At 43.9% G+C, this 10,981-nt stretch overlaps 1 protein-coding gene across 1 annotated transcript in view; it reads right to left on the minus strand.

The window, feature by feature from the left end:
• Positions 1-4,705, minus strand: part of TEAD4 (TEA domain transcription factor 4) — a 68,571-nt gene extending 63,866 nt beyond the window's left edge. Inside the window, exon 1 of the mRNA XM_052701700.1 lies at positions 4,503-4,705. The gene's annotated coding sequence lies outside the window, so the exon portion shown is untranslated. The remainder of the gene's footprint in view (positions 1-4,502) is intronic.
• Between the last annotated feature and the right edge of the window lie 6,276 nt (positions 4,706-10,981).

Here is a 10,981-nt window from a genome sequence, read left to right on the forward strand (position 1 = left end):
ATGGTTACTCCCGTTTGAAGGAAGGCATTGAGGACTATGCTAATTTATCTTGCCTTTGGCAATAGCAAAGCAGATGCTTCAAGGGTTTGTAACAAGCCACTGTCACTCATGTCTCAGTACAGCAGAAAAAAAAAACACCTTTTAGCAATCATATTCTAACAAAGATAGAACATGGTAATCATAAACCTACAATGGAACAGAAAAACAGAGCCAGTGACTCAGACAGTAGCACTGGGAAGTGGAAAACCTGCCCCTCCCTAGCAGGAAAATGTGTAATTCATACAGTGTTAAAAACAAAGGAGAGTGACTGCATCATCTCCAGAAAAAGTAGGACCCACGGGGCAGAGGGGAAAAAAAAACAATCAAAACCTACTACACCAACAAAAAAACAATGACTTCTTTGATCATCTAAGTCTCATATCTTATAATGAGCTCCATCCAGGCAAATTACCAACTTTTTACCAGGCTCTTTCCTAGATCATGGCTCTACGAAGTCAGGTGTAGGGCATTTTGCATGTTGATTGATATAACGGAGAAGCTGGGGCAGAAAAAGTGTGTACCATAACCACTAAGTAGCATGGCTTTGTGAACATGTGTTCAATCTTAATAAACCTGATTGCTTTTCAAATGAGGATAGAACTATCACGGAATTAGAGAATAAAAAGAATGGAAATGCACGATGTTTTAAGTTTAGATTTAGAAAAGCATTTGCTACTCACTAAGGAAATCATGGTTGAAAAATTAATTCAAGTTAGGTAACTGAATAGTACTGCTCATATTACTAGAAAATGAATGTTTCAAAAGTGTCATGATGTACGCCAATGGAACTATCAAACACAGGAGACATCTACTGTGTTGCTGCAGGGATCTTAGGTGGTCCAGTTTTCATTGACATCATAATTAATGATCTAAGACTGAACAAACAAAATGTTAATTAAACTTGCAGATGATACAGAATTAAGTTTACAAACAGTGGATAAAGACAGCTCAAACAAGAGAACTGGTTGAGGGGAAAAGGAGAAGGTTGGGACACAAATTAGACTATCTGGAAAAAGTAATGCCAAGAAATTGAAGCAACTTCAAGAAAAGAAAAAATGAAAAATAAAGCAAACAACAACAAAAAAAAAACTACAGAGACAAAACAAGTAAAGAAAAGGACCTGCAGAAGCAAGAGCTAAATACATGAATGAGTGAGAAAGCTGAATAAATGAGATTTTTATATAAAGCACATTCTTCTACAAAATGACCAATATAACTTTTGTCTGCCTGCGCTCAGTTGTCACTTCAGGCAACAGAGAAAGATAAATCATCTCCAACATGTGGAATATCACATATCATTCTGCAAAAGGCATAGAGACTAATTGAATAAAATGACTAGTACAAGGAATAATCATTAGACCTAGAATAATAAATGTTGCAAAATAGAAAAAATTTAGTCTCAATGGTAATCTGTAATAACTTAGAAGTAGCAAGTGCAAAAAGAGAGGGAAAAACAATCATTTCACAGAAACATGCCAAGGCAAAAACTATTGCATTAGGCTAACAAAAACTAGCTCAAATTTCAGGAAATCCCTACTGATTTTAAAATACATTGGGCTATGGAAAAGCTGTCCAACCAAACTACTAGAAGAATCATTGCATGACATTTGGGGGGGGGGGGGGAGGGAAGAAAGAAAAAAAAAAAAAAAAGAACAAGCTTGAGTGAGGATCTTATATATATATATATATATATATATATATATAAGATATAAATATATGTATATATATATATATATATATAATTAAGTAACATGGAATTTTTGTTTTCTTAAGATACAGCCGTGTGGCCAGATGAGACAGGTATCCCTAGACTATACCAGTAACAAATTATAAATATGGTCCAACAGCTCAAGGTGCAACAAAACTACAATGTTGCTTGAAAACCATTCCCATTCTTCTCTTACACCCAACCCACTAGTCACTGTATCCACTTCTCCAGACACAGCCCCACTTATGTGAACGTACATATGATTAATTTGTCTAGGGAACAGGTATGGCTGAAAACTAGCTTGCTGAAACAGTGTTTCTTCTGATTTGGGTCTGCGTACATACCACCCCACACAAAGGAAAAACTTAAGACAAGTACAGAAATGGACTGTCTGTGCAGGCCAGCTCTGTCTTCAGCAGTACCAGCCTGCAGTATTTGTGGATCTACTCCTGTAATTCTATTGTGATAAAAGCAAGACCTAAAAGAATCAGTCCAAATAAAGCATGGAATATTAAGAAAGATAAGTTGTGTCATTCCAGAGATAATCTCAAGTATCAACTTGAGAAACTGTACTTTTCAATGACCTTCATAACATATTTGAGTTCTGTGAAACAAATATCTGAGTAAAAGAACCAAAAGAAACCATTATTTTATCTTAAACCACATTCAAGATTCTGCACCTTGGAATCTTTCTCATCAAGAGTCTGTCATTACTATTCTTATGCCATTTTCCCCCAGAAGTTCCATGGTATAGGAACATTAAAACACCACAGTAATAATCTGAAGTAATTTAAAACTATCAGCAAAGTTTAAAAAAAAAAAAAAAAAATGTAACAGGAAACAAGAGAGAAAAGAAATTTGTAACATCCACTATCAACAGTAAATTCTCATGCTCACTAATACATCCCACGGTCACTCAAGGGGCAAGAACAATGAACTGATACTCCAGCTTAGAGATAATAGACTTGCCAAATACTCGAATTTGAATAGTCCAGACCAGGATTTAGAAAAACTCTGCAAGGTAACTGTACGGACTGGCTGGCTGCCTTTTGGTCTGTGAACTAAGAGTCCTATATGTGCCAGAGACCCTTGGCATCCAGCAGCCTTAATAAAGAAGATCCTCTGTATTCATTACAAGACAGCTCAAACTTCTCCATACTGAGAAAAATCTATCAAGTACAAAAGTTTTCAGTTGTATCAGCAATAGTATAGCAGATTTATCATGGCCCTAGCCCGGTTAAAAAAACACGTCTTTTCACTTCACCCCCTTCTTCTTTTCACTTGATTCCTTTCCCATCATACTGCCCACCTCCTGGAGAAGGAAACATAAAATGTCTTCCACCTTCACAGACAGATGGGCAAACAAGTGAATAGTCCACTGTTTGGACACAGATAGTGGGATATAGTCTAAGGGAAACAGATCCGTTCCAAGTAATAGGAAACAAGAAAAAAAAAAAATCTTTCCTGCCATCCATCCCCCATGCGTTCAAAAAGTTATTTTGTGTTGATTCTTTGTAGCAGACCTAGAGAACTCTGCTCTTAAGGTTAGAAAGTAACAGGAGTATAACTTCAGGTTGAATTAAAAGCAAAACAAAAATTGGTTCACTTAGTCCACAAAATACCTACTTGAGCTGCACTGTTGCACTCTTTCCCTCATTCTAAACAAAACAAAGTAAAATTCTGCACAAGATAAAAGATTACTTGGGAGAGTAGGGTTGGTTTTCACTTGGTATTTTCCTTGTGTGTGTGTGTGTGTGTGTGTTTGAAGGGGGGCGGGGGAGAGGGGGGGGTGAGGAGAGGGGGGAAGAGGGTTGTTTGTTTTAAAATCCTTTCCAGGAGCATGCCACCAAAATTGAAGTGTTATAACTTCTGATTAAAAAACACTAGGAAAACACTATTTCCTCATCTTTTCATAAACGCATTATAACAACCCACATGTAATACCATGGATGCTTTTTGCTGATTACTGCTAATTTTGTTTTACTCCAAAGCACTTTCCGTAGTTTACAATAGGATTTATATCCTTACTACAAAAAGTTCTGTTCCTCCCTTTAACTGTCCCCCCAGATCAACTCTATAAAACAGGCAGAAACCTATTTTTTCCACGAGAAATGTTAGCAGTTCTCTGCTGATGCACCAGCAGCAGAGTTCCCAAAGTCCTGCGCAGGCACGGGAAGGGGAAAGGAACCAGTTGCCTCCGTTGAGAATTTTCTGATCACTTCCTTCGTACGTTCACATCTGCTCTGTTGCACGTGACCAACTTCGAAGCCTTTCTTTTACCCTTTATTTCCAGCAGGCACTCACTCCCCACTACCCCGCGGGAAAGAGATCGGGCAATAGCATGTCCTGACCTGAGAAAGGGAAGAGCAGCTGCTGTTACACTGAGGCAGTGAGGACCAGCTTGAAATCCTCCTTCTGCTCCAGGACTTCATGCCATAAAACTGATTACTACATGCCTCTCTCCCTTGCTCGATCCCCACCCCTGGGTCCCCAGGGCTTTGGACAGGGAAGCGGATCAGCTTCTCACTCAGCATTGTTACCAGCGAGCCAGAGAGGAAGAAAGAAAGAAAGAAAGAAAGTTGCCGGGCTGGTTCCCCTCGAGGCGGCTCCAGAGCGTATTCTCGGGACTCTCCTTTCCCGAAGTCCCCGGGAAGGCAGGAAGTGGAGACGGGCTGAACAATGCCGGGCCTGGCCGGCCGGGCCGGAGTTAAGCAGGAGCACACAAAGCGGCGCCGGCCGAGTGCCGCCGACTTACCTGAAGAGCGCGGAGCGGCGAGCAGGACGGCGAGACTGCGCGGCGGCGAGGGGAGGCAGCGTTCGGGCCGGAGGTTGATCGGAAAAGCGAGGGTTTTTATTTTCCCTGAAGTTTGAAAGGAGTGAGTGAGGAACGCGTGGAATGAGAGTTGGTATGAAATGAACGCGACTGAGGGAGGGCACTCCCGTCTAATGTAGAGGATGGAAGAGGGTTAGGGAGGGGACTGGCCGGGGGCAGAAGGGGGAGGCGAGAGAAAGGCCGAGGCGGGGTTGTGAGCAAAATACAGGGGGGATCGGCCCTCTCCGGCTCGGGGACGTGCGCGCTCAGGGAGGGGAGGGGGGATCGTGGGGCAGCGGCCGGAAGAAAAGCCCGCAGGGGCGGGCTGTCCCACAATCGGGAGCGGAGGAAGGAAACTCCAGGCGGCCGCGAAGGAAAAGCCGGGAGCAGAGCCGAGCGGGCTCGGCTGTCGGGAGCGGAGGGGACACGGCCACTTCCAGAAAGCAGTGCGGCCGTGAGGGTCGGCAAAAGAAGTTGCGATCGCTGTTCAGGACGGCTCGGCTCCAAACGGCGGACAAGCCGCGGAAACGCCGCCGCTTGCCTGTTGTTTTCCCGGGCGTGGGGGTACGCGGACGAGAAACCAGCTCCCGCGCCGGAAGCCCCGGGGCTACAGAGCGTTCAGTCGCAGCCCGGGCGGTCATCTAGCAGCTGCCAGCCCCCGTGCAGTCCCCTTCGGCTGCCGAGTCAAGCGCTCTTGAGAGCCACGCTTCGGCCCTTCAGCGCGGCGATCGCAGGCCAGCACAGCCCCACGTCTAGCCCCTTGCAGCCAGGCCTGACTCACAGGCTTCTTCGGAGCTACTTCAGGAATGCGGCTTTCACCCCGCGTAGCTAAACGCTGCAACACAAGCCAGCCCCAGCACCACTGAATTGCGTGTTTAGAGACAGTTCAACTGTTTCGAGAGCATCCGAGATAGGAAACTATTCGCGTAACACCAATGGGATGTCCTGTCTGGCTTTTCTCAAACCACTCTTCTAGGAAGTTGACTTTAAAATGACTCCCACTGTTCTGTGGGGGCTCTGTGCATCCCTTCTCCCTTTCTGCCTTCTCTTCCCAGTCTTCCCTCATCTGCAGAGCACTTTCCATGACCAACCCATCGCTGCACTGAAAATATACATTCACACCTAACTGGCACGGCAGGCAAAGTAGGCAGTCCCAGCTCCGTAGCAGTCATTTGTCCTGTCATGCCTGCCAGACTTGCCCTGGGGCAGGTTTGAATTAGATCTGACAGCTGGTCTAGTTCACTACACAGTTTCTCTTTTCCTATCTCATCAATCAACTTCATCTCTTAAGCTAGCCTCCTAACACATCTATTTCTGAATCTTCAACCCTCCTTACTAGCCCACCGTGCTCACAGCGATCCAGAGGAGAGCCACTGAGTTGTTTGCCTGAATACCTATTTTATCATCTCTCCATTCTTTGCCAACACTGCTCATCTCTTCTTCGCAGCAGCAGATACACAGCACATCGTCACCATTAAGTCCCAAAGGTTCTTCTTGGTCTTTTACAAACGTTCCTTTCTCAATGGTCATTTCTAATCAGTCTGGATCAGTCTTCCACCATGCTGATCTTCTTTCTCCTGATTTTACATTTGGACACGGATCATAGTTAACACCTGAGAAAGCAGGATCATAGTCAAAAACAAGCCAAGGGAATTTACCTAATTCTCCTTCAAGCAGTATTACAGTGGCAGCACTTTTTCTCTACCTGGTTGTTTTTATTCATTTTTAATTATTTGAATTAACTTAAAACAAAACAAAACAAAACAAAACAATTTACTTCATTTATTCGCGCAGAAATATCCCTCCCAACTTCAAACTCCATTCTGCATCTCATGAGACCTAAGGAAAATTTTCTTTGGACAATTGCGATAAAGCGCTATCATACTAATTGGTTTGCCCAGCTCCTTCCTAATGTGCTCCTACTTGTCTGCCTCTGTTGTTTCTTGTGTCCTAAGTTTTATTTAGAACATTTTAAGGAAGAATTCATCATTGTGTGCCAGATGAGCCCCACATCTTATTCAGTGGGGCTGCTCTCCAGCCCAAGGAAAAAACTGAATGATGCTTTAAGAGCACTGAGATATACATTTAGTAAATCAATTGAATCAAGTGAATTTAGTGAATCAAGACAATGTGCAGAGGCGAAGGCCATTTAAATGGCCTTCCAATGTTGCTGCCTGGCATGTCATGTAGCTGCTCCTATATCTGAGTTGGGCCGCTGAAGAACATCAAAATATAAAGCAGGTGGATTGGGCTATTAAAATTGAAGTGGTTCAGGAAGATCTCCACTGGCAACATAAGGGTGAATTTTTTTATAGCTTGATAGGTCCACCATACGTCAGGCCACCTAGCAAAAGATGCAACATACAATGGGCTCGCTCAAACATGCAAACGTTCGAGTGGAAGACTTGACCACGGACACTACTGCACAGGTTATCCACAAATGCACAATGTGCTTCAATCAAGGAAGCCAAGTGGATAAAGCCTCTCTGGTATGTAGAACAATGGCTGAAATATAAATACGGGGTGAGCTGATGGATATCACACTTCCAACAAATCTGATACAGTAAGCACCACATGCTTACAGTGGTGGAGGTAACCACCAGGTGGCTAGAAGCAAATCCTACACCCCGTGCCACTATCCAAAACACTATCCTGGGCCTTGAGAAGCAAGACTTACAGCTAAAGGCACCCAAGAAAGAACTGGCTTAGACAACTGGACTCATTTATGAAAAAAGATTCATGATACCTGGGCCAAAGAGCACGGCACTGAGCGGGTAAATCACATCTCCCGTGTCATGGCTTTATGATTTTTTGTTATCAGTATTCTGCAGTATAACATCATGTAGTGCATTAGGATTTAAGAGTTAATGCTCCAGTTCCAGGTACCTGTCCCAGAAGAGAAGGAGAACTTCTCTTTACGCTGAGGCAGTGTAAAGAGAACTTCTCTCCCAGAAGAGAACAACTTCTCTTTACACCGAGGGCTATTGCTGCCCTGATACCGTTTCTGCTCAGAGGGAAAGACAAAAGCTGTCTGTAAGTCACTTGACCTCCCCTTTTGATCTTCTGGCTCATTTCTGCTCCCAGCCGTATTGTATCATCTTGCTTAGAGTAAGACCTTTGGCTTTTCGGACTCTCTCTCAATTTATTTGGTTTATTAACTTCAATTGTATTATATTGTATTGTCACCTGAGTAATGTGTGCTATCTTGCATTCTGATATCTTCTTTAGTAAATGAGCGTCTTTCTCCTCAGGTTGTTGCCGCTGCTTTTTTTTTAGGCCCATCTCTCTACCCTTTTCCCTTTTCCCTTCCCTGCGGCATAGGTCCCCCTGCCTCACTACTCATGGAACCGGGCCAAACCAGCCTGTAAACCGTTGACATCCTATCACACCAGCCCATGGAAAAAACTGAATGATACAACGGACTGTGAAAGACTACTCTGGGAGCAATGGGTACTGGGACACTTTGGGAGTGTTAAGGTACACATTTAGCAAAGGCCACTTTGTTAGTTAACACTAGAGGATCTGCCAATTGAGCTGGCACTGCCTAATCAGAACCCCTATGTGCTGTAGAAACAGATCAAGTTCCCCCAGTGCACATGATAAAGAGCATGCTGGGGAAAATAATCCGAGTTATTCCTGTTTTGGGCAAGCCTATCCATGGGACTACTTTGCTCAAGGACTGGGGTGGATGTTGTGGGTAACATGGTAGGATGGGGAATTCTGATGTGTGCCTCGGGGGGGTTGATTCTGGGGGGAGAACACACAGTGGTAGTGCCTCCTATTTATTTCCATGGAAACTACAACAGACACGGAGAGCCCAACGTGTGACAGAGCTACAGAACAGTATTTTTCAACATAGTCACCACCATTAGCCATGCATCTTTGCCAGCCACGAACGAGAGTGCTGCACTTGTAAAAATCTGCACCAGCAGAGGTGATCCACTGTTGCCATCGCCGCTGAAATGCACCGCCCCCCCCCCTCTTCACTGCACTAACATCCACTATCTGTTATTTATAAATGCTCAGGAAGCGTCGATGAATGTCATCAGATGCAATTTCTTCTGCATGGAGAAATTCAATTCCACGTCTTTGCTTCATACGCGCTTGCATATCTGATGCCATTTTGCCAGACTGCCCCTAAGCTGTCATCTGTCACACAGCAACAAAATGAAACGGAATATTAGCGGGAAGGTTCAGCCTCCACTGCCATGCCACCAACATCTGCCTTAGACATTATGGGCCAACGTAATAAAGTAGGGGGCGTTACTTTTGAAGAGGCCTTCATGTGTTAATTGCTATATAATACCGTATGTCATCACCAGTGTGGTTGCTGTATCAATATTACTCCTGTAAGTTACACAGATTAACAAAGGATGAACCTTGGTGGAACCGAGCAAGGGTGGTGGTGATTAACCAGGGTACTTTGGCAAGTGCGGCACCCGAAAGCATGATGTAAACGGTGTGGAATAAGAGTGGATATTGTCCTGGTTTCGGCTGTGATCGTCACCTGCCATTACTCAGGTGACTGGCTGGGCATCAGTCAGCAGGTGGTGAGCAACTGCACTGCGCATCATTTCCTAGACACACACACACAGGCTGCTCCAAAAGTAATGCCTCCTATCTTATTACATTGGCCCACAGCATCTGAGTCTGTAGTTCTCCAGTCCACCAGAAGTGGATTTGCTCTGTGTTTTGTACCAGATCATTGCGTAAGACAGACCAGAGATCACACATGCAGTAGACAAATCCTGAATTCCAAAACAGAGGATTCAACTTCACGCACTTTCCCTCTGCATCTCTAGCGGAGCTTCTTGTGATACAGCTGTGGGTGAAAAGCCTAAAGTAAATGCTTGGCCTCTCTATTCCTTTTTAATTTCTTATAGCTTTTCAAGCTCTATGACTGCTTAAAGGAATTTCATTCCTATCCTCAGTGCTTCAGGTAGGATAACGAGATTCCAAGAGATTCTGTTGCCTGAGGTAACAGAAAATTTCAGCATAACTTACCCCCATCAGGCAGTAAGAGACTTTCAGGGACTGTCATTGGCACCATACCAAGAAAGATCGCTAAGATTTGGAGAAAATTCTGAGGCAAGGTGTGTCTGCTGATGTCTTGTAAGTAGTGACACACAAGTTGAAGTTTGCCTAGATCGTGGCTGTGGTTGCTTGGCCTGCTACTGAAACTAGTTTATCAACAGCCCTTTCGCACAAAGCAGCACCCCTGTATGCAGTGGTTCTTAGAAATGCAGACTTGTACTAAACACATCATCAAGGGAGTATCAACACATTGATACTCTCCCCTCCCACAGCAACCTGTCTCTTTCCCCAGAATTAAGATCCAAGGCTAAAGCCCATGGCAAGGCAAGCAAAAGCATTTGTTCATACTCTGGTCCAGCCAAAGCACCTTGCTAGAAGTGGCTGCAGTAAAGATGATACTCAGCTGCACCCCTGCAAAAACTTTATTGAGTATGTAGATGCATGACTCATCATTTGTCTGGAAGCAGAAGGATTAGCTCTTTCCATGGCCATTTCCTCTCTTGACATGAGGTCTAAAGAAGTGGGAAAAGTAGCTCTATTGCAATGGGAGAAACATACCTTTCATTCCCAGAGGTCAATTGCCAGTGAAAATACCAGTATTCACTTTACAAGTTCTGTTTCACGTTTTCAGCTGATGTCTGAAATGAAAGCTGCTTTAACCACTCCGTAGAAATCCATCTTATTGCAACTGTGACTCCACCAAGCCCTCTATGTACATATTAATAGGACGATAGAACCCAAAGAGTTACAGCTCTTCTCCATTCCAGCCTGGGAAGGGAAGGAGAGCTGAGAAGGAAAAATGAACCAAGATTTCATGCTGCAATTCAGTTAACCATTTTTTTTCTGTTTAGCTTGGGTAGGCACTCAGTCACATATAGATGATTCTTCAGATTTCTGCCTTGGCTACTTTCAAGGCCAATGTGTTTTTGGATTAAAAGAAAATGGTAGTTTGGGCTCTCACCTAGAGGAATACAGGGCAGGTGGAACATATGGACAAAGCTAAGCTAAATCATTTGCCAACTCAAATATTCCCCTAACAATGCTACAAGAATAAAGTTACCATTGTAATAAAGAGCTAGTAATTTAAGGCATGTACAGGGCTTAAAGCCATTAAACCTACACAGAAGATGCTAATAAGATGGGAACAAAGTAAAATTAAGTAAGGACAGAGAAGGAGGAAGTGCTCAGAGCCTTTCCTACTGGACATAATTGAGGAGTGTACCCGTTTCCTCTCATACCTCGATTAGCCAGGGCTGTCCAGGGCCTATCTAGATGCTAACCCCTCTCCAGGGACTCCACTCTAGCATCAGATTAGAGAGGTTCTATCTTGACGCACATAAATAGTCCATTGCAGCTCAAACAGGCAGCTCATAGCAGCCAACCGGCTC

Source organism: Tympanuchus pallidicinctus, unplaced genomic scaffold (genome assembly GCF_026119805.1).
Source record: "Tympanuchus pallidicinctus isolate F22 unplaced genomic scaffold, pur_lepc_1.0 scaffold40, whole genome shotgun sequence".
Lineage (NCBI taxonomy): Eukaryota > Metazoa > Chordata > Aves > Galliformes > Phasianidae > Tympanuchus > Tympanuchus pallidicinctus.